A 20,989-nucleotide genomic window follows, 5' to 3' on the forward strand; every position below is an offset into this window, starting at 1 on the left:
CCTTGCACACACAGTCACACAGAATTATTCTTATCAAAGTCTGAAATAGCTCACAGACATAAAATAGCTGATTAAAATGAAATCTGGGGGATGGCCGTATTGCCCTTGCACACACAGTCACACAGAATTATTCTTATCAAAGTCTGAAATAGCTCACAGACATAAAATAACTGATTAAAATGAAATCTGGGGGATGGCTGTATGGCCCTTGTACACACAGTCACACAGAATTATTCTTATCAAAGTCTGAAATAGCTCACAGACATAAAATAACTGATTAAAATGTAATCTGGGGGATGGCTGTATGGCCCTTGCACACACAGTCACACAGAATTATTCTTATCAAAGTCTGAAATAGCTCACAGACATAAAATAACTGATTAAAATGAAATCGGGGGGATGGCTGTATGGCCCTTGCACACACAGTCACACAGAATTATACTTATCAAAAGTTTGAAATAACTCACTGATGTAAGTGATTAAAATGAAATCTGTGGGATAGTTGTATGGCCCCTTGCACACACAGTCACACAGAATTATACTTATCAAAAGTCTGAAATAGCTGACCGATGTAAGTGATTAAAATGAAATCTGGGGGATGGCTGTATGGCCCTTGCACACACAGTCACACAGAATTATTCTTATCAAAGTCTGAAATAGCTCACCAACTTTCTTGTTGCAGTGAGCAGAGAGGCCTTGTGCCTCGCTTTCATGTCTTAAAAACCCAATGTATAATGTCCCGGATGGCAGGAACGCCCCCTCCCCAGTAACTGGAGAAATGACACATTAATCAGTCACATTAAGCATTAAACCATTTATTTCTTTCACAAATAAATTTCCTTTTTGCCTGGCATACTTTTAAAATTGTGAATTGTAAATAATATTTTCTTTTCTTTTCTTTTTTTTTTTTTAGTGTGCTTACTATTATTAATATTATTTTATTATTATTTCTTATAATGCATTTAATGTATACATATATTTCTATATTATTTTCATGTAGTGTCAGCTCGAAGATATTAACTTGTTAGCTACTCTAAAATTCGAGTATAAATAAAGTTATTAAGCATATTCTCACAAAAATCTGAAGAAAAAAACTGTTTAATATTCAATTTTTGTAAATTTCCTTATTATATAGATACTTTCCTTTTGATAAATAATTGTATCCGTCGTCGTAATTTTTATGTCATTAATGAGAGACATTCTAATTGACTAGGCCTAATCAACATAAGCTGTTAAGTTTCCTTTAGGCCTCCTCGCTATTACTTTCTCCATTTTTTAAAATCTTTTTTGTTACTGTAATATTATCTGTGTGGCAAATGAATAAGAATACAAAATACAAAGAGCACAGACTATATTATCTGGAATAAAAAGCTCCGAGGGTAGCGGTCTTAACCTGGGTACAGCCGTAACTTTACTTTTCCCTTTGCTTCATGCTTCAAGCTATTGACAAGACGTCTGAATGCAGGCTAGTCTTTTGAACTAATTTTTTGAAGTCACTACTATCCAAAAATAAACTGACTCTACCGGCGAATGAACTGACGCTTGTTCAGGGGGTTTTATTTAGCTTTTCGGTATATGTTTATCTTCTCCTTCTCCTTCAAGCTCGGGCCTCTTTCATATTCAGTCTTACTCAACCGACAGGGTTTAAGAAAACGAAAAAAATGAACGAAGGCCCTGAATATACAAGTCCTGTTGTTATATTCCTAGAATTTCACTCAGCTAAACAGGGACTGCCAATGGTTGATTCTTGGTCGCGTGGCCTCGACTAAAATCAAATGTACCCCGATCGTGATATTTTTACTGGGCTGCCTGTGGCACAGCCCAGTTATAAAATGGCCTTGGTTTTTCCTTCTGGTACAAATCGTACTCTGGCGTATTCAGCGCGTGCGCAAGATATAAAATAAGTGTATGCGTAGAATAGGTCAGCGGACTTCAGCAGAGTACATTATAAGGTGCTCGAAGCGACTCAAAGCTATTAGAAATCTATCTTCGGTGGGAGCATAAGAATTCCAAAAATACAAATGTAAACGCTGTTGATGGTAAGCCCACAGTAAAAGATGGAAGAGTACATTTTGGAAGTGGTATAGTTCATGAACTATTCGAGACCCACTTACAAGCGAACTCTTCCGAGTGAATCTTTTGTCGAGAAACCTTGCGTGTATTAGTGAGCTACTAACTGAGTTAGAAGCGCTAAGAGAATCACTCGAATTAAATGTTAAAACTGAAGCTGTTGGGTAAACATTACGAGCAACTGGATCAGTGAAATTCAACAGTGTTTCTGATCAATACAACAGCCTTCAGGGGCACCCAACGAGAATATAGTTCAAAACCACTTAAACATAGCACTGTTAAACGTATTTTCGTATTTATCCCCCCCAAAATTTTTCATCTGTTCGGATTTCCTAGCTGAAAGTCTAGTGATCCGAAAATTATAGGGATCAAAACTTACCTTTTCGAAAATTTCAGCCAGAAAAAAGGCTCCCGAAAATTCTAGGTGACCTTTTTAGGGTAAAAATCCGTTAAAAATGGGCAATAATACCATTTTTTAGATGTCCGAAAATCCTAGGAGAGGCAGGTGAGCAAGAAATTTTACAACAAATGTTCCGAAAATTCTAGATCTCAAATCGTCTTCCGAACAGATCTTTTCCGAAAATTGACGTTGGGTGCCCCTGAGTCTTAAAGAAGAATTCAGTACTTCAAGCACTAGGTTTTGGGTAACAATATCTTTGCTTTTAATTTTTGAGTTGATTTCATTGATTTTATCTTTCTTTATTTTTATCATCATTTATGCATCTGTTGTAATCGCGCTTTTCGTGATCAATCATCGTATGTCGTATGAACATAACATAACATAACATAAAATTGTAATTACAAACTTACCTTACGAGCCGAGATAGGGGCAAGACAAGAATGTGCAGCGAAACCGCATTTCCGTTACATTATACTGTAGTCAGGCAGTGGTCAGGGCAGTTCCAGTTGTGAGAAACTAAAAAAATAAAACAGGAATAAATCGATCCTCGCCTTTGCGCAAAGTGTCCATGTAAAAAAGATGCCCCGGACGGTTTATAGAGGTCACCACCACGACACCATCAAGAGAGAATTGACACCATTTGTGACTCCACGCACTCTGACAATTTTTTATTTAAAAGTATTCATCTTAGTAACTAAATACAGGCGAACACTTTCTAAGCCAGACTATAGCAACTGAAGGGTTCTGGTTTTAAGGCGGTCAATTCAACTTTCACCCCACATGGAAAGAAGCTCTCTTCAATGGCCTAAATTTCCTGTGTATTTCCTTTACTTTACGAAACTGGTATGACGTGCGTGATCGAAAATTTTGAGTCAAATTCGTTAATTGAAATTTTTCACTTACCATACGACTGTAAAAGGACTTAAAAGACAACATTTGAGCTGTAAATTCTCTTAGAAAGCGTAAATAATCGGTCTAATTGTTAAGTTTTAACTCCATGCCCAAGTTGATCAGAACGTGACGCGTCCAGCCTGCGCATAATTTTATGAAGTATTACTCACTTGATTGAAAATTGTCATATAGTTAATTATTATCTTACTCCGAGTTTCCATTTAATGTTATTTTGCAGAAGTAATGAGCTCCATGGGAAAGGTAATTGTGGCCTGTGGGTTGATCTACTGTATTGACTCCTATACTGGGACAACGACCATCAACTTTGCATACGACACCAAGACTGGAAAGCAGTGGAACCCCAACATTCAGTTCACCAATCAGTACACTACAACTCCATGGTGGCGTAAAACCCCAGAGAAAGAGTGTTGTAAGCCTGGGACAACAGTCGTTTGGTCACTTATCCCATCACTTTTGAGGAACAATAGGTTAATTACTTCATCAGCTGGTGCTGGGCTTGAAAATAATGATAAAGGACGCTTTTCTATGATATAAAGACGATGAGGAAATGGGCAGTTCACGGTAGAAAGCAAGTTAGTTAACCATGACTCAAAAATCAAAGAAGAGCAATCAGTCAAATAAACTAACTTCAATATTTGACCGGACACTCACACTTCAAAATCTAACAACACTATCCTGTTTCTAAATAATAACTGATTTAACAGAGCTCATTTTATGTAAACTTTGTAAGTCCGTAGTCCACTTCCAAACACCAAACAGGCTAACATCCTTGAATTGTTATCGAATAATGTCAACCGCCCAAAATTCCAGAGTTGACCAGTCAAGAAGAGACCGAATTCCACTGCAACTATCATCTTTTCTTCTTTTATCGGTAGCCTATTCGGTCTACGCGGGATCTAAGGCTTACCGGGAATGAGTCATGGAAACAAACGCGCATATGGCGATCTAGCCTCATTTTGTCATTATTATAATTAATAAACTGCTGTGTTAGTGCTGAGATGATCAATAAAATAAAAGTGTTGAAAACAAACATCTTGTTTGATAGTTGTTGATTTTTCTGTGCATAACGCGAAGTTTTCAGGGGACACTATGTATTTGATATTCTTCAGTTGGGCTTCTATAACTCGTAATGTATTTTAAAACAACCCTGGAGAACTAAACTTGAGGAAATTAAATGACGTTCCAAAAGAGAGAGAGAAAAGAAAAGAAAAAAGAGCAATTGCAGCCGTGGTGAATCTTCCAATTGATCAATATATGGGAGTTCATGATGATTCCACTCCATACAACAACTGCACACAAAATCTGCTGTGGTAATAAAAGTAATCAGGCTCCTGCCTGTACTCAATCTTTGATTACCTAATTGAACGACTTGCCCTCGGGATTTCTCACCTCTTTTATAACCTTTTCAAACCATGCTGGTTATTAGATGGCCCAAGGATTAAAAGGCCAAATATGACCTCTTGGACCAGCAAGCGTAGATCATTCGGAACGTCATTTTTTAGAAGGAGCGATTGTCTAAAACTAACTCATCTCCCTTTTTTTTTTGAGCAATGTAAAACAAGGGAACTGGTAGACGGCTGCATGCATGTTAAAATCACTGCCTTTGGAGCTTTTCAGATGTACCGAAGCACTTTTGAAGAGGAGTGAATGGTGGGGGGGGGGGGGGGGAGGGGGAGGAAGTCACTCTGCAGCTAAAGCTACTATGAAGAGGGCAAAAGATCATCCTTCCCCCCCCCCCCAAAAAAAATGCATTAAACAAAAATTAATCGCAAAAATCCAATTTTATCTTTTCCCAGCAAGGGAGACGTAATTCGCAAGCTACTTAAATGAATTTTTACTAAATAAAGTTTATGTTTGTAAAAAGTATGTTGTCTGAGCAGTTAGTTTTGTTTCATATGTTGCTCAAATTTCCGAAAAAAATTCTTAGAAAAAAACTTCCTCTATCAGATAGTCTTATTTATTTGATCACTCAAAATGAAAGCTTCTGAAACTTCCAGATAATTCTATTAACTTTCTCGATAAATTCCTGATAAAATGACGAAACCTATTCTCAAGTGGCTAAGGCACTTGAAGCCCCAGATTGTAGAACAGTCCAATATTTCGCACCACCCTAATCTGATTTCCTTGTGAAGTTCCAAAATGCCGCAGCATTCCTCTGTATTTCCGTAGTTTTCTGACGGCTGAGCTGCCCAAAAAAATGATTTTTAAAATCATGTGCAGTGCCTCGGCATACCTGATTGTGCGGCTTAAGTCATGGGCAATTTTGTCGAGCAGCGTTTACATTTCGCCTGATGAAAAACTAACGGCGATTTAATATTGCAATTTATTCGCAATTTCATAAACCAGCCTTTTAGGCCCTGTCAGAAAAGAGGTTCATTGAAAATGCAAGTTTTGGTGGACAGAGTTCCGGTATGCAAAGATCTTACCGAGTAAGAGATGATCTTGCTAATACGACTACTGGAGACGAATCATCCGTCTCTGAGAAGGATATCGGCTGGATATAAAATAATATACTATATATAAATTTGGTGTTTAGTAGAATTTTGGCCCCAAATTCGTCCCGTTCATCAGCACTCTGATCAATTGCTGACACATTTGGGCGTCTGAACACCGGATTTATCTCTAGACTATTTATCCGTCTCCGATCAGTTTGCATTATTCATCTCTCGAAGTAGAAATTCGACCATTATTAAATGAATCTGCAGTGCTTAAAACAATCTTCAAGACGCTTGTACCCGAGTATCTCTATAACACTTGACACTTAAACTCTTGGCACTTTATCACTTATTTTCATGATACCTTAATTTTTTTTAATAAAACGAAAATAAGTATTATTTCCATATTCGGTGGCTAGAATCTTTTGCAACATTTAGTAAATTATATTTGTAGCTGTTTTATTTTTGAACATCACAATAATATGCAAACAACCGCTGAATCCTCATTTGGAACGTCTTTCCAACATGTTTCATTTGCTGTTTTTTTTCTTTAAACATTGACCTTATTAATGAGACGAGCAAACGACAATTTTACAAGTACAAAGGGAAAGTGGGAATCAGTGTAAACTAGAACAAGAAAAAGTTAGCATTTCTAAACAACAAATTGCGGTGGGCAAAACAGACAACTCAAGGCGATAAAAAGGTTAACTCAGCCAAGAAAATCATTCACTTGGCAAGTGTGTCTCAAGTGAGGGATAACGCATGCCAAGAAACACTGCTGATAGACTCTGAAAGGGAAGAGAAGCTTTGAAAGAAATTGGTATCAAGTCTTCCCGTTCACATTGCCCTTTGAAACCACTTATTTTTTTCTTTGTAGTAGGTTCAGAGATTTATTTTCTCCGACGATGTTTCGATTGTGCCCGCTGTTTTTTTGGCTGTTGATTGCCCCTTTACTGGCAAGTTCACTGGTAAGTTATGTGATGTTACTATCCTCTTGTCAGGGGCAATCAACGACGGCTTCTTCCCAAATGCTTTCAAAAGGCTATCCAGAGTACTCTTAGATCTCTAGAAATGCACGATAACCGGCGCTGTAAAATTTGTATCTGTTCGTTCATCCTAGGGGAGCCGTTGAGGCTTTTCGAAATTACAAGGGCCTTAGTGTTATTTTATCGAAAAGTTTAGATGCAATTGAACATTTTACGAAAGTGCGAATTGTTCTGATTTCTCACTCCATCATATTTTTGAATCCGGAAATAAAAGATTTCTTTTTCCACGAAAATTAGCCCAAAATGTGGACCAAAATGTGAAAAAATAACTTCAGAAAATTGTAGGGAATTTTTTAGATAAGCTTCGAAAATTGTAACTAAATGGACGTCATATTTAAACCCTAATTTGTCAATCCTACTGAGAAATGTAAGAATCAGTAGCCCTAATTTTGAAAAGAAACCAACAAAAAGGAATAACTCTCATAACTTTGTTAAGTTACCAAATGACGTCATCATGCAATTGTCGTATTGTCGCCCTTTTATTCCCTGTATTGTCCGTACCTTCCTGTCAGTCCCTACTCCGCTAGGTTTCTCCATGTTTTCCCATCCAACACTTCCCTATCCTCCACGTACGTATATACTCGCACATGTTCCCTCGTTATCTCATGTATGTGTCCTTGTTCTATTATAATTCTTCCTACGGGGCCCGGTTCCTGAAAGGCCGGTTAGCGCGATTCCAGGATTAAAATTTTACTCCGCGATTGTTTTTAACTTCCTACATATTCTACATATACACCCTCGTATCTCTCGTATCTTCTTTGTTATCTTATATATCCCCGTGCTCCTCTACATATGCCGTCTACTCCCTTGTATCATCTGTGTACTCCCATATATCCCCGTGCTCCTCTACATATGCCGTCTACTCCCTTGTATCATCTGTGTACTCCCATATATCCCCGTGCTCCTCTACATATGCCGTCTACTCCCTTGTATCATCTGTGTACTCCCATATATCCCCGTGCTCCTCTACATATGCCGTCTACTCCCTTGTATCATCTGTGTACTCCCATATATCCCCGTGCTCCTCTACATATGCCGTCTACTCCCTTGTATCATCTGTGTACTCCCATATATCCCCGTGCTCCTCTACATATGCCGTCTACTCCCTTGTATCATCTGTGTACTCCCATATATCCCCGTGCTCCTCTACATATGCCGTCTACTCCCTTGTATCATCTGTGTACTCCCATATATCCCCGTGCTCCTCTACATATGCCGTCTACTCCCTTGTATCATCTGTGTACTCCCATATATCCCCGTGCTCCTCTACATATGCCGTCTACTCCCTTGTATCATCTGTGTACTCCCATATATCCCCGTGCTCCTCTACATATGCCGTCTACTCCCTTGTATCATCTGTGTACTCCCATATATCCCCGTCTCCTTCTACATATACACCTTCGTATCTCTCGTATTGTCTTTGTTATCTTATATATCCCCTGGCCCTTCTACAAATACCCTATACTCCCTTGTATCTTGTTAAAGAAAGTGATTTAATGTTGATAGCTAATGGTTTAGTCCCGGCAATAGAACTTGATAGTAGTCATCTCTCCTCTTCACCCCTGCCATCCGCGTTCGCTCGAATAAATGCGTTTCGCTAACGCCTTTCGACCCTCTCTAGTACTGGAAGCAAAAGAGCTTTCCTTAATCAAGATTTTCATATGGTCATTTGTGGTGTGAGGACGCTGCCACACTAGTAATTTCCTGTTCAATTTTTTTCCATTAATGTGTTCACATAAATTAACGAGTTTTTTTTTTATTCGTCTCCCATCACTCGTTGATTGTTAATAATGAGTCGTTCGGTTTGGTTACTTGGAAAGAAAACTGAGGGTCAGTATAACTAGGCGCCGGATCACGCTAAAGGAACAGTCACACTATGGGATGTGTAAAGAACTTTAAAAAATAATGGAAGTCATCTTGGAAACGGCATGTTAAGTGTGTGACGATATAGTTTCATCAATTTTGGATGCCAAAATTGGTTCAAAGGCGGTTAATACTTAATACAGAACTAGTTACCCAGTAATAATGAATTGTTAATCAAAATGCGTATAAAAAGACTAATAGGCGAGAGGCTTTTGAAAACATTTAAGTATTTACAACGAGGAACAAAATCAACGGATTTATTAAAGTATATCATGCTTGATAAGTTTTCCAGAAGCTTTTTTTTCGGTTTCTATAGAACAACAATCCCCTCTTGCAGTGTATTTCTTTTACACTGGGATAGTCGAAGATAGGCTAATAGATGTCGTGTCAATCTAGACAAACTATCAGTGAATCGGTTGTTCTTCAACTTTCTTGCAATTTCGTGAATATTGGCCAATTCGTTTACGTGTAGCTCGAAGTATTCCGCAAGCTACTCAAAAGAATTATTTTTATGTATGTAAAACCTATGTTGCCTGAGCCATTAGATTTGTTTCATATGTCGCTCAATTTTTCGAAAAAAGGTTCTTAGAAAAAATTTTCTCAATCTAGTTTTATTTATTTGATTACTCAAAATAAAAGCTTCTAGAACTTCCCTATTTTCAATAATCTTATCGTCGGTCCCGTAACTAAAGGTCTGCTCGATCGGTCAACAACAATCCCGTGTGGCGAAACTACATTGCTCCATGGACCAACCAAAGTCACCTGAACAGTTCGGGTTTTCGATAAACTTTTGTAACACAACCGGAATCTTTATGCCAAAAAAGCAACGTGCTTACACAGTACACAGCAATAGAACATAAAATAAACATGGCGTTACACGGCGCAACTCACTGTTGCAACTTAAAACGCACAGCACTAGGGGAAAAAATGCTTTGCACTACGACAACAAAACCACCATCAAGAAGCAGATTTTATGTAGATTTCAAACACAGATTCTATCTGCAGATGTTTTGCGCTTTGTCAGGTAGATCTTTGAGCTGAAACTAGGCTTTCCACAAGTTGTTCGAGATTTTCCAAAAAAGTTTCCCGTAACTTCTCAAAAGGTTACTCCAAAGGTGCTCAGATAACAATCAATGTCGTTGCTTTTTGTAAGGAAAGTTCCTCAAAAGTTGCTCGAAGAAACAAAAACTTTTTTGTTCTGATGATAAAATATGCAAAATGTACTGCATTTTTAGTGCAATTTTGCCGCGTAACCAGCGTTGCTAAATAACGTCTTCAATTAAAACCAAAAAATGTAATGACGGAGCCAATAAAATTGTTCAATGACCTTCTTCATCCGAGCCACTCAAGTCAGTCGAGTGTGAATCTTCGTTCACCATTTTGAATTTTCTCTATAAACCGCTGACCTAGTAGCCCGGCTACTTTTATCTTGTACCCATTATCTGCCCCCGGAGGAAAATTTGGGTTCTTTTTTACAGAAAATTCATAAATTGTCTACTAAAACATTGTGAAATATGGAAGAAAGGCCACGTTGCGCTAAGAGCTGCTCCGATATAGCAGAATTTGAAGATACCTAGAGAAATTGCTCAGAATGCAAAAAGTTGCTCGAAATACCACAAGTTGCCAAAAAGTTTCCTACTGGGTAGGAGAGAGCCCTGGGAACGAGGTTGTCTAGAGAACACGCAAAACTTCATCGGATGCCATCTCCCTTGAAAGTGCTGCGGGATAAGGTCATTCAGTGTAAAATGGGGTTGACAGGCCTCCACGACTCCCCAGCGCGTGTTTAAGATAGCCTTTTCATAGTTTGGCTCTCACGAGTATGTCTAAGGAACTAAAATGGGTATACTGAAATGTCTCAGTTGGTTTAAAATGAGTACGCACACCAAGGATTGCATCTCTTTCAAATCTTTCGCCTTTTTAAGGTGTCCAGGAGTGTTGTTTCCTTATCGGAAATTTCAGCCGTAAACTTGATCGTAGGGTGACGATTGTTTGCTTGTTCAATGAAATGTTCTATTCCGTCTCTGTTTGCAGTCCAGAGCGAGAAGATGTCGTCTATGTAACGTGGCTAAGGATTTCCGTCTCTACCTTGTTAATGAATATACTAGAAAAGGCGACTGCCATTTTCGTGCCCATGGCCGTACCATGTGTTTGAAGGTAGTTTTTTCTATTAAACTGGAAAGAATTTTCTTGGAGAATTAGCCTAGGCGCTTGTTTTAGTAGTTGTGTACGTAGGGATAGGAGGTTCGTTTCTATAGAATATTTCGTATGCTCTGCATACCGTGTCTATTCCCTCCTCTTGCGGTATATTTGTATACAAGCTCGTTCCGTCTATTGAAACAAGTATGACGTCCGCTGGGACTTTCGTATTGTCTATGAAATTAACGAAGTCGGTGCTATTGGCTGAAGGAGTTTGTCGACAAATGATGATAATTCCTCGGTTGGGGCATCACACCCTGATACTATCGGTCTGCCGACCAGCGACGGCTTGTGTATCTTAGTGAGGGTGTAGAATTCTGGAATTCGAGGTGGATTTGGTGTTTGACAAAGCCTTTTTTTAGTCGTGTCGTCTATGTGATCCCCCTTGTAGAGGTCGGTAATAAATTGTTTATCATTATGGTTCGTCTCAGTGACCATGGGTGATGCAAGAGGCCTGCAGCTGTCTTTGCTATCTAGTAGAATTTGGCCTTCTTTAATTTTGTCTTGTGTGTTCATGACTACGGTTATTGTTCTTTTATCGGCCTTTTTAAGGTTTATTTCAGTGTCACGTTTTAAGGCTCTGAGAGTCTCACGTTCGGCCGGAGGCAGATTATTTTTTGGCTTTGTTATTTCTATTTCTGCAAGGTCGCTCTTAACCTCTTCTAGGTAACTTTCAAGGGCTACTGATCGTTGTATTGGTGGTTTCCATGCAGATTTGACATGGTAAGGATGGGGTTCGTTGTTTTCCCCTCGAAATATGTACATAAGAGGCATTCTTCTGGCAAACTGATCAAAGTCACGCAAGAGTTGTTGCCTGATTTTTGCTGGCGTAGCAAAGAACTGAAAAGTGACCCTGGGTCGCCGGTCCCTTCGGTTGGCGCGCCATGTCGAAATTTTGGGTGACGTCATCATATATCCAGTTCTGGTTGTTGCTGGACTGAAAATTCTAGTTTCACGATAAATTCCTGATAAACTGACGAATCTATTCTCAAGTGGCTAAGGCACTTTTAAAAGTCCCAGTTTGTAGAACCTTCAGTTCTAATTTTTCGGACCAATTAAAATCTGATTTTCTTATGAACATTCTTCTGCACTTCCGTAGTTTTCTAACGGGCTGGGCTGCACAAAAGAAATTTTTTTTAAGACATATGAGCACAGGTAGCCCAACCTCACTATCAGAGCCCTGAACAACAATATCCTACGTAGCTAATTAATTATTCATACGACAACAGTTATAAGACGTTGTATGAGAATTATCCTTTTTTTCCATAATTGAGCGAAACGTACATTAAATTTTTCCTTTTAGTATTTTGTTGGGTTTATTTGTGAGCTGACTGCGTTTCAGGCCTCTTAGGATGCCAAAGAACCCGAAAACAACACTACCAATCAAGCTAATTAATTATTCATACAGCACGAAAATTATAAGACGTATGGAGAAATTTTCTTTGCTCACTAAATTAGCAAAATGTACATTCAATATCGCTTTGAAGCTTACCTTTAGCGTCTTCTTGTTTTTCTTTGTATTCTGACTACATTTCAGACCTCTTAGGCACTGTTTAATGCCTTTTTTTGAGCGACAGTTCTGTCATCTGGGTGAAAAGCTGTCGCTCAAAAAAAATGAGATCAAGAACTAGACGGATTTTAAGAGAAAAGGCGGACTGCAAGCTAGCCTGCGTAGCAGGCGTCGAAAGGGGTAGGAGGTAGGGGATAGGGAGGAAGGGAAAAAGGGGAGGGGGATTGGGGAGAAAGAAATCCTATTTTTGGCTCGCGCGGGGTTTGTCTCTTTGCCCCGTAAGATAAGGGAGACAAAACTGTAGCCAAGAAAGTCAAAGATCGGTAATTTGTGTGTTTAATTTTTTTTAACGGTTACGAACGGCAAGTTAATGTTTCGCGAGAGACATATTTTCATTGACTTTAAAGGAAACTGAGTGAAACCGGAAGTGGAGTTTTGCCATTAGTGAAACGTGATTTTGCACAAATTGTTTTTGACAGGAGTAAATACATTTACCAGTACAAATTTGGAAATGTCAGTTGTTACTAAAACGGAAGAGCGTTCAGTTCGTATGTACGTGTGTAGCTCACAAATGGTTTGTTTATGTTATTGCAGCTGTAGCGAGACGAGATAATAAACAGAGGATTTAAGATAGGCAATTTGAAGGGTATTTTTTCTGAGAGGTTATCTAAATTTACTCGTTCTGTGATTATATTTTTTGATTGGTGGGCTGAAATTGATAGGCCAATTAGGGAAGAGTTGGATGTTTTTGATCCGAGTGATTTGGAAAGTTGGGATGAAATTGAAAAAAAAAATGGAAATTTAAGAAGACTGGGAAGGAGTGAATATTTTGCTGAAATACGTATGACAGATAAACTTTGTAAACAACTCCAGCTTATCTCGAGGTATCTCAAACAACTTCCGCTCTAACTTAAGCAACAAATTGCAAGTTAACGACATTCCTGAGCGTCGCAAAACCTTAAACTTCGCGCACCGCCTCAAATATTTATTGGAGCCAAAAGGAATAGAAGTTATCTCGCCATTCGAACTCATTTAGGTGCTGGTACTACTTCAAAGACTCAAAACAAAAAGAGGTCACGAACTTGCGTGCCAAACATTTCCCCGTACCTCCTGCATACATTCCAAATGACCTTTAGTCGCAGTGGCGCAATCGTTAGAGCGGCTCATCTGATCTGACGAGTTACAAGTGATTGGTTTAGACCCGGCATAATAAGAAATAATAATTATTTCTTATTTCTTCTATATTTATTCTTCATAATTATTTCTTTCCCTTAAAGGATACATCAAACAACTCGAAAATACCTCGAACTAATGCCGAAGCAACTTCGGGACATTCGGATGTCCCGAAATTGCAACTTTGGAACATTCCTGAGCTGCACGAATCCTTAGTTAACTTCGCGCTCTGCCGAAGTAAAACTAACACTAAGGCCCTTGTAATTTCCCTTCCCTTTTCCCTTTCTCCCTGCCCCTCCCCCTCCCCCTCCCCTTTTTGCGCCTGCCACGCAGGCTAACTGCAAGCAGTCTATCCCCACGAACGTCTGCTGAACTGAAAGACGAATTCCTTTTGTTCGCAAATATCAGCTGGAGATCACAAGCAGATTATCGGAGATCCAATCGGCGCTGTTGAAGTCAAAGTGTTGACAAGCCAAACACACACGTACAAGCTCTGTAGAGTGTGATACGTGACCAAAGATTTTTGCTCCAGACGAGAATCTAGGAGATAAGCGATCGATTGGTTGTTGTATCTCTGGAAAGGCTGGATTAGATGTCGTTTGCTCATAAAGTTGTTCTTTGGGTGATGTAACGGCGGGGTTACCTTGTAAGACTGAACAAAAGACGGAATTTTTTTTCACACGTAATTGTTTTGTGGTAAAGTCGACTTCCGTTCGATTCAGCAAATTTAACCTCTGAGGTAACTTTTTTCAATGAGATTGTGGGGGTAGCCACTACGTAGTAAAAACGCTTGTGAGTTAACTGAGTAGTTTGTTCTAAAACTGTAAGGTTTTCACCTTTCATGAGGCCTTTCTGATCTTTTCTGGGGCTATAAAGTCAAGCACGAAATTTCTCAGGGTCCAAAGTGCACTTCCCAGATCTGGAAGTCTGCCGTGATTGGTCTACGTTTTTTCCGCTCAAGTCAGCAGACGTTCCTGGAGAAGGAACGCTTGACGCACGCCTTAGAATGTCTGCGGGTGAGGCTAATAAAAAGGTTAACTCAGCCACGAAAATCATTCACTTGGTAAGTGTGCCTCAAGTGAGGGATAACGCATGCCAAGAAACACTGCTGATAGACTCTGAAAGGGAAGAGAAGCTTTGGAAGAAATTGGTATTAAGTCTTCTGGTTCACATTGTCCTTTGAAACCAATTAGTTTTCCTTTGCAGCAGGTTTAGAGATTTATTTTCTGCGAGGATGTTTCGATTGTGCCCACTGTTTTGTTGGCTGTTACTTGGCCTTTTACTGGCAAGTTTACTGGTAAGTTATGTGATGTTACTATCCTCTTGTCAGGGGCACCCAGCGAAGGCTTCTTCCTAAATGTATTCTCAAGTCTTTTTAGGCTCTCCAGAGTACTCTTACGGATCTCTAGAAATGCATTATAAACGGCGCTGTAAAATTTTTATCTGTTCGGTCATCCTAGGGGAGCTTGAGGCTTTTCGAAATTACAAGGGCCTTAGTGTTAGTTTTACTTCGGCAGAGCGCGAAGTTAACTAAGGATTCGTGCAGCTCAGGAATGTTCCAAAGTTGCAATTTCGGGACATCCGAATGTCCCGAAGTTGCTTCGGCATTAGTTCGAGGTATTTTCGAGTTGTTTGATGTATCCTTTAAGGGAAAGGAATAATTATGAAGAATAAATATAGAAGAAATAAGAAATAATTATTATTTCTTATTATGCCGGGTCTGAACCAATTCACTTGTAACTCGTCAGATCAGATGAGCCGCTCTAACGATTGCGCCACTGCGACTAAAGGTCATTTGGAATGTATGCAGGAGGTACGGGGAAATGTTTGGCACGCAAGTTCGTGACCTCTTTTTGTTTTGAGTCTTTGAAGTAGTACCAGCACCTAAATGAGTTCGAATGGCGAGATAACTTCTATTCCTTTTGGCTCCAATAAATATTTGAGGCGGTGCGCGAAGTTTAAGGTTTTGCGACGCTCAGGAATGTCATTAACTTGCAATTTGTTGCTAAAGTTAGAGCGGAAGTTGTTTGAGATACCTCGAGATAAGCTGGAGTTGTTTACATAGTTTATCTGAAAAAGAAAGAAATCCTATTTTTGGCTCGCGCGGGGTTTGTCTCTTTGCCCCGTAAGATAAGGGAGACAAAACTGTAGCCAAGAAAGTCAAAGATCGGTAATTTGTGTGTTTAATTTTTTTTAACGGTTACGAACGGCAAGTTAATGTTTCGCGAGAGACATATTTTCATTGACTTTAAAGGAAACTGAGTGAAACCGGAAGTGGAGTTTTGCCATTAGTGAAACGTGATTTTGCACAAATTGTTTTTGACAGGAGTAAATACATTTACCAGTACAAATTTGGAAATGTCAGTTGTTACTAAAACGGAAGAGCGTTCAGTTCGTATGTACGTGTGTAGCTCACAAATGGTTTGTTTATGTTATTGCAGCTGTAGCGAGACGAGATAATAAACAGAGGATTTAAGATAGGCAATTTGAAGGGTATTTTTTCTGAGAGGTTATCTAAATTTACTCGTTCTGTGATTATATTTTTTGATTGGTGGGCTGAAATTGATAGGCCAATTAGGGAAGAGTTGGATGTTTTTGATCCGAGTGATTTGGAAAGTTGGGATGAAATTGAAAAAAAAAACGGAAATTTAAGAAGACTGGGAAGGAGTGAATATTTTGCTGAAATACGTATGTTGTGTTATATGAAGCCTTCACATACAAATACACACACTGTTCGCGGTAGGCCCGCACCAAAAAAGGAAATAAGGCGTTTTCAGAATGGGCTGGTCCGCGAACGTAAAGTTAATGAAAGGAAACTATTGAGACAGTCAAAGACATTATACTCAAATAGACGACATCAGTTTGTACAAAGTGAAGATTACACAAGTTACATGGAGAAACGTTTTGCAAAAGGAATATGTCTAACGGTTAACAGTGAAGAGATTTGAACAGAAAAGTAATTGGAAAGAGAAAGAGGTGCAGTCGATTGTGTTGTGTGCAGACCAACCGATAGATTGTCAACAAGAGGAAGAAAAACGCAGTCAGAGGCGGATCCAGGAGGGGGAGTTGAGGGGGTTGCCACCCCCCCCCCCCCCTTGGGAAGTTTTCAAACTTGTCTCGTTAACTATGTCTATCCCTTTTTCATACCAAAAGTAATATTATAAGTTATAATTGCCCCCGCAGGGATTTCGCCCAGAAGGCGAAATCCGGAGGAGGCACTCTAGTAACTCGCGCGTATATTAAGGAAGTACTTACAGTTGAAATATACAGTCATACAGTCAATATAGAAAAAATCTTGATTTGCTTGAACAGGGGCCGCGAGGAATCGGTAGGTAATGATGAAGTTTCTATTGTTTGCGCCCGCAAGTACGAAATGGTTAGGATGACGTAAAGTCAGAACATCCCCAAGGAACCGCTTAGGTAGATTTTGTGACATTTACTGTGCAGTCATTCTTCGACACTCTTTTGCGTTACGTGTTATCAGTGACATTCTATGGAGCAGTTGTTTCAGTGAAAGTTATGGACCAAAATTTTAACGACACTCGTTAAGTGCAGAAGAGGTTATAAGGTGCGTATAACTGTGTATATATAAACACTTGGAGAGTTTGCCAGACACGAGTTCACAAATCTTTCGTTGGAAACCTTGCCAGACACTCTTTCTCTCTCTTTGACCGGAATAAGACTCAGCCCCAAACAAGCAAGACGAGTGAACAACGACTAGCTTCTCACTAGCAGAACGATGGACGATTACAGAAATTCGCCGACAATCAAATTCTGTGCTGACTTATTCCCTGCTCACAGATGTCCTTCCGCTATAAAGTTTGAAATAAGAGTAGAATGCGCGAGTGTGAATTGATCAAACGTCCTTTTAATTTCTAAGGCTTCCTTTCCGGCAAATAAAATGAACTGAGTGTAAAAAGTTAAAGAGAAATAGCGAAAAATTCAACTTCTAACTAAATCTTTTCTTATGGTTTAGAATAAACTATTCTCGAAACTGAGAATGTTTTGATCAAAGCTGTGTAAATCGACCTGAAACTGAGTGCATGGAACCTTGCGTTTCCTGTATTTATCTCACCCATTGTATGGAATATGTGTGAAAATCTTCCTTATGAATCGGTATATTTCAAAGAGCTACACAACAAGCAAGAATACTATTGACCGACAATATACAGAGCGGGGGCAGCTGTAGTGTCAACTATTACTAGTATAAGTTCCTGAGTCCACAATGGATTATTACAAGAAGACTGTAGGTCCTAGTTATTCCTCTTTTTGACTCCTTAATTATCCAAATGGAAGATCGATTTTCTGAAGAAGATCGCCACGCCCGCCATCTGCTTTGTCTCGTGTCATCGATTATAGTAAATAAGGCACTGCAGCTAGATCGGGTGAAGTAAAAGGCATGCTGTTCTGTGAGAAAGACATTCCCGTTTCTCAAATCCCTTGGAAATGAGGTATGTAGATGGAAACCACTCTGGCAGTCAACAGATAGGGAGCTTCCAAACAACCTTTTATTAGCACTTAATGTTTGCGATGAAGTTGCTTTCCCAAACATCTATCGCCTTCTGGTCGTTGCCTGCACCCTACCGATCACAATCGCAGAAGTTGAGCGATTTTTTTCACTGATAAAATGCATCAAGACCTGCTCTAGGTCAACAATGGAGCAATTTTCTGATCTGGCAGTGATATGTACTACTCCCAGAGATTCGAGGTAGACGAGATATTCGAAGCCTTTGTAAAGGTTCATCTAAGAGGGCTCTTTTAAGCTAGTCTGTTTGATTAAATAGGTGGGTAAAAAAGAGACAAACAACTATCGTTGCTTCACTGTACTCTTAATAATTGTGTCAATAACAAAATGCTTGAATCTGATTGGTTCTTAATTTTGCTTTTGTAACTCCAAAACTGTCCGATTTGACCTGTCCAGTTACCAGGAGCTTGTAATAGATGTTCCAAGACTGAGATTGTCAAATATATTCAAACATTACCCTAGCCCTTCCCCATTCCCATCCTTTCCCTTCCCCAGTTCCCTTAGCCTTGGAACGTTTGCCTTGAATTCTCAAAATTACAACCCCCTCTTTGAAAAAATCCTGGATACGCCCCTGCGCAGTTATCGTCGTTCCATAAAGGTTGTGATAGGAATCATTATCCTTTCTCTTCTTTTGGTTTTGTTTGTAGAAGTAGGTGTTTTCATGCTTGTTTTTGCCAACGAGTAAGCCGAGCGAAGACGGTCGGCTTGGGGGGCGGCCGCATGATTTAAATAAGTTTAGGTTTGGCCTAAAAAAACACTTATAGATCCAAGCCAAACTGAGCCTCCGATCCTTTTGCTATACTTAGTTTTCCATTTTTTATCTGTTATTGTCTTTTGTGCTGTTTGTTCTTTCCATCAGGGCCCCATTCCAACCAGCCTTGCTGAACCGGGCACTCTGGATAAAGATCGTTTAAAATAAAATAAAACTCCCTTGTACCCGGTATTCAAAAAATCCAGCTATATTAATTACAAATAAACCACAAAGATCAGTGAAATGTCTCCCACGATTCTCGAATGCATATATGTTTTTTGTTGGCAAACTCATTTGGTAAAAAAACGGCATCGTTTTCTAGGTATATAATCATCCTCATATTCTTTGCATGAGCTCTAAGTCATTACAGAGTGATGATAGGCTACCACGTGACATTGAAATATCAGGCAAAACCCAGAACTATTGCCTGAAAAGTGTTTGCAACTTTAAAGTGAGTCGATCTTCGGTAATTTTGCTTTGCAAACAACATAATTGGACTTTAGGCACTTATTCAATAGAGATTTAAGATATTATCAAATAGCGTAGCTGTCGTATTTAAGGTTATTCTTGTTGACCGTGAAATCAATGGGGAAAACGATCTGGAGAACATTATGTCTTAAAATTCACCCGTTTTGTCATGCGACTGATGCTTCATAAGTCTATATTCCAATCGGCCATAATGTAACACTTTTTATTCTTTTTAGAAAGTCGAATGATACACAGAAGTAAATCATGATCGTTTAGGAATTCTTGTAAACTTTGTTTAGGCGGTCTATAAATAACACCTTCAATTATTAAGTTTCTTTCTTTTGGGTCTATTAACTTCTGCATATACCCTCTAGTCTGCCTGCCCCTGTACTCTTATATATTCCTATGGTTTTTCTAACTTTCGCCTCCACTTCCTTTTATGACTCTTCTGATAAACTTATATCTTTAATAAAACTTGCAGGAAAACGGTCTCGGAAGTTCCTCAGTAAAACCACGGAACAAGCGATCTTATAATCATGGTCATTCAAAAGACCTTGCTCTTGAGCTGGCAAAAAATCATGTAAGTAGTATTATTCTAAATAAGATAGATAAAAATAGCACCTTCATTACTACTTTAAATATTTAACTTACCTGTACTTTAAGAGCTGTAACACTTATTTCTTTGTTTGACATAGTTAAAGTCACGGTTCACTTCGAGGAGACCCCTTAGGTTATGGGGAGGGCGGGGTGGAAGAAGAAATTTTTACTTGGGGGGGGAGGGAGATTGGGGGCATCTGCTTTCTGAATACTAATACTGTTAATAGTTAAGTTGTTTCTTTATATTGTGGTCTAATTGTTAATTCTAAATGACAGCTGTCTCTATGATCCGTTCCTCCTTTTCACATTTCAGTTGATAAAGATGATCATAAATGAGCAGCATGACCTGGACAAAGCCAAAGAGAATGTTTATATTCTTCAAGAAGGTTTGGTCTTCTCTTTCTTCGGTGCCCAAATAAAGTTTTTTCACGACTGCCAGGTTACGTTAGCACTGGTTATTAACTACGCAAAACAACCTCGGTGATATACATCATGCGCGAAGTATAACGTTCCCAAATACCAGGTATAAGAAATGCAAATGGTGTATCAAACAGTCTATGTTAATTAAACGGCTTTGTCACTAAAGCCGGAAACTTTTAATGACCACCTTTGTGTCCTTCTGCACCGAACGTGCTTTCAATTGTCAAAATTCAATGTTATGATACCATCTATTCAAAGGTTGTCAAGGTGAACTCTTCTGACATAACGCACAACTTTCAAGAATAGATTGTTTGATGAGTTCATAGGTATCTAAAAGATGTAAATGTTTGTTTAGAATTGCCGAAGCTCACTTGACTCTTCGACTTTGCTAAAGGCACTTTAATAAAAGCAGATAAGAAAAAATTACAAACAAAGATACTCAAAGTTAGATTAGATGGTGATTGAAAATCGTGACGAAAGGCCCGAAATTGAAACTTAGGAGACAGAAATAGGAGCTAGTGGTTCGGTTTTTCTGACGCACGTACCGCGGTCACTTTACCTCCAATAGAACACTTGGTAAAGGTAACTGGCGTTTTATTATTTGATATTCTGTTAGGAAGTTA

General features: G+C 39.1%; 1 long non-coding RNA gene across 1 annotated transcript; it reads left to right on the top strand.

The window, feature by feature from the left end:
• Positions 1–14,859: 14,859 nt before the first annotated feature.
• LOC140922314 (uncharacterized) lies at positions 14,860–20,370 on the top strand. Its single transcript, XR_012164090.1, has 3 exons — positions 14,860–14,902; positions 19,831–19,929; positions 20,260–20,370. It is a non-coding gene; the product is annotated as an uncharacterized lncRNA (long non-coding RNA).
• The last annotated feature ends 619 nt before the right edge of the window (positions 20,371–20,989 follow it).

This window comes from Porites lutea, chromosome 1 (assembly GCF_958299795.1).
Source record: "Porites lutea chromosome 1, jaPorLute2.1, whole genome shotgun sequence".
In the NCBI taxonomy this organism is placed as follows: Eukaryota; Metazoa; Cnidaria; class Anthozoa; order Scleractinia; family Poritidae; genus Porites; species Porites lutea.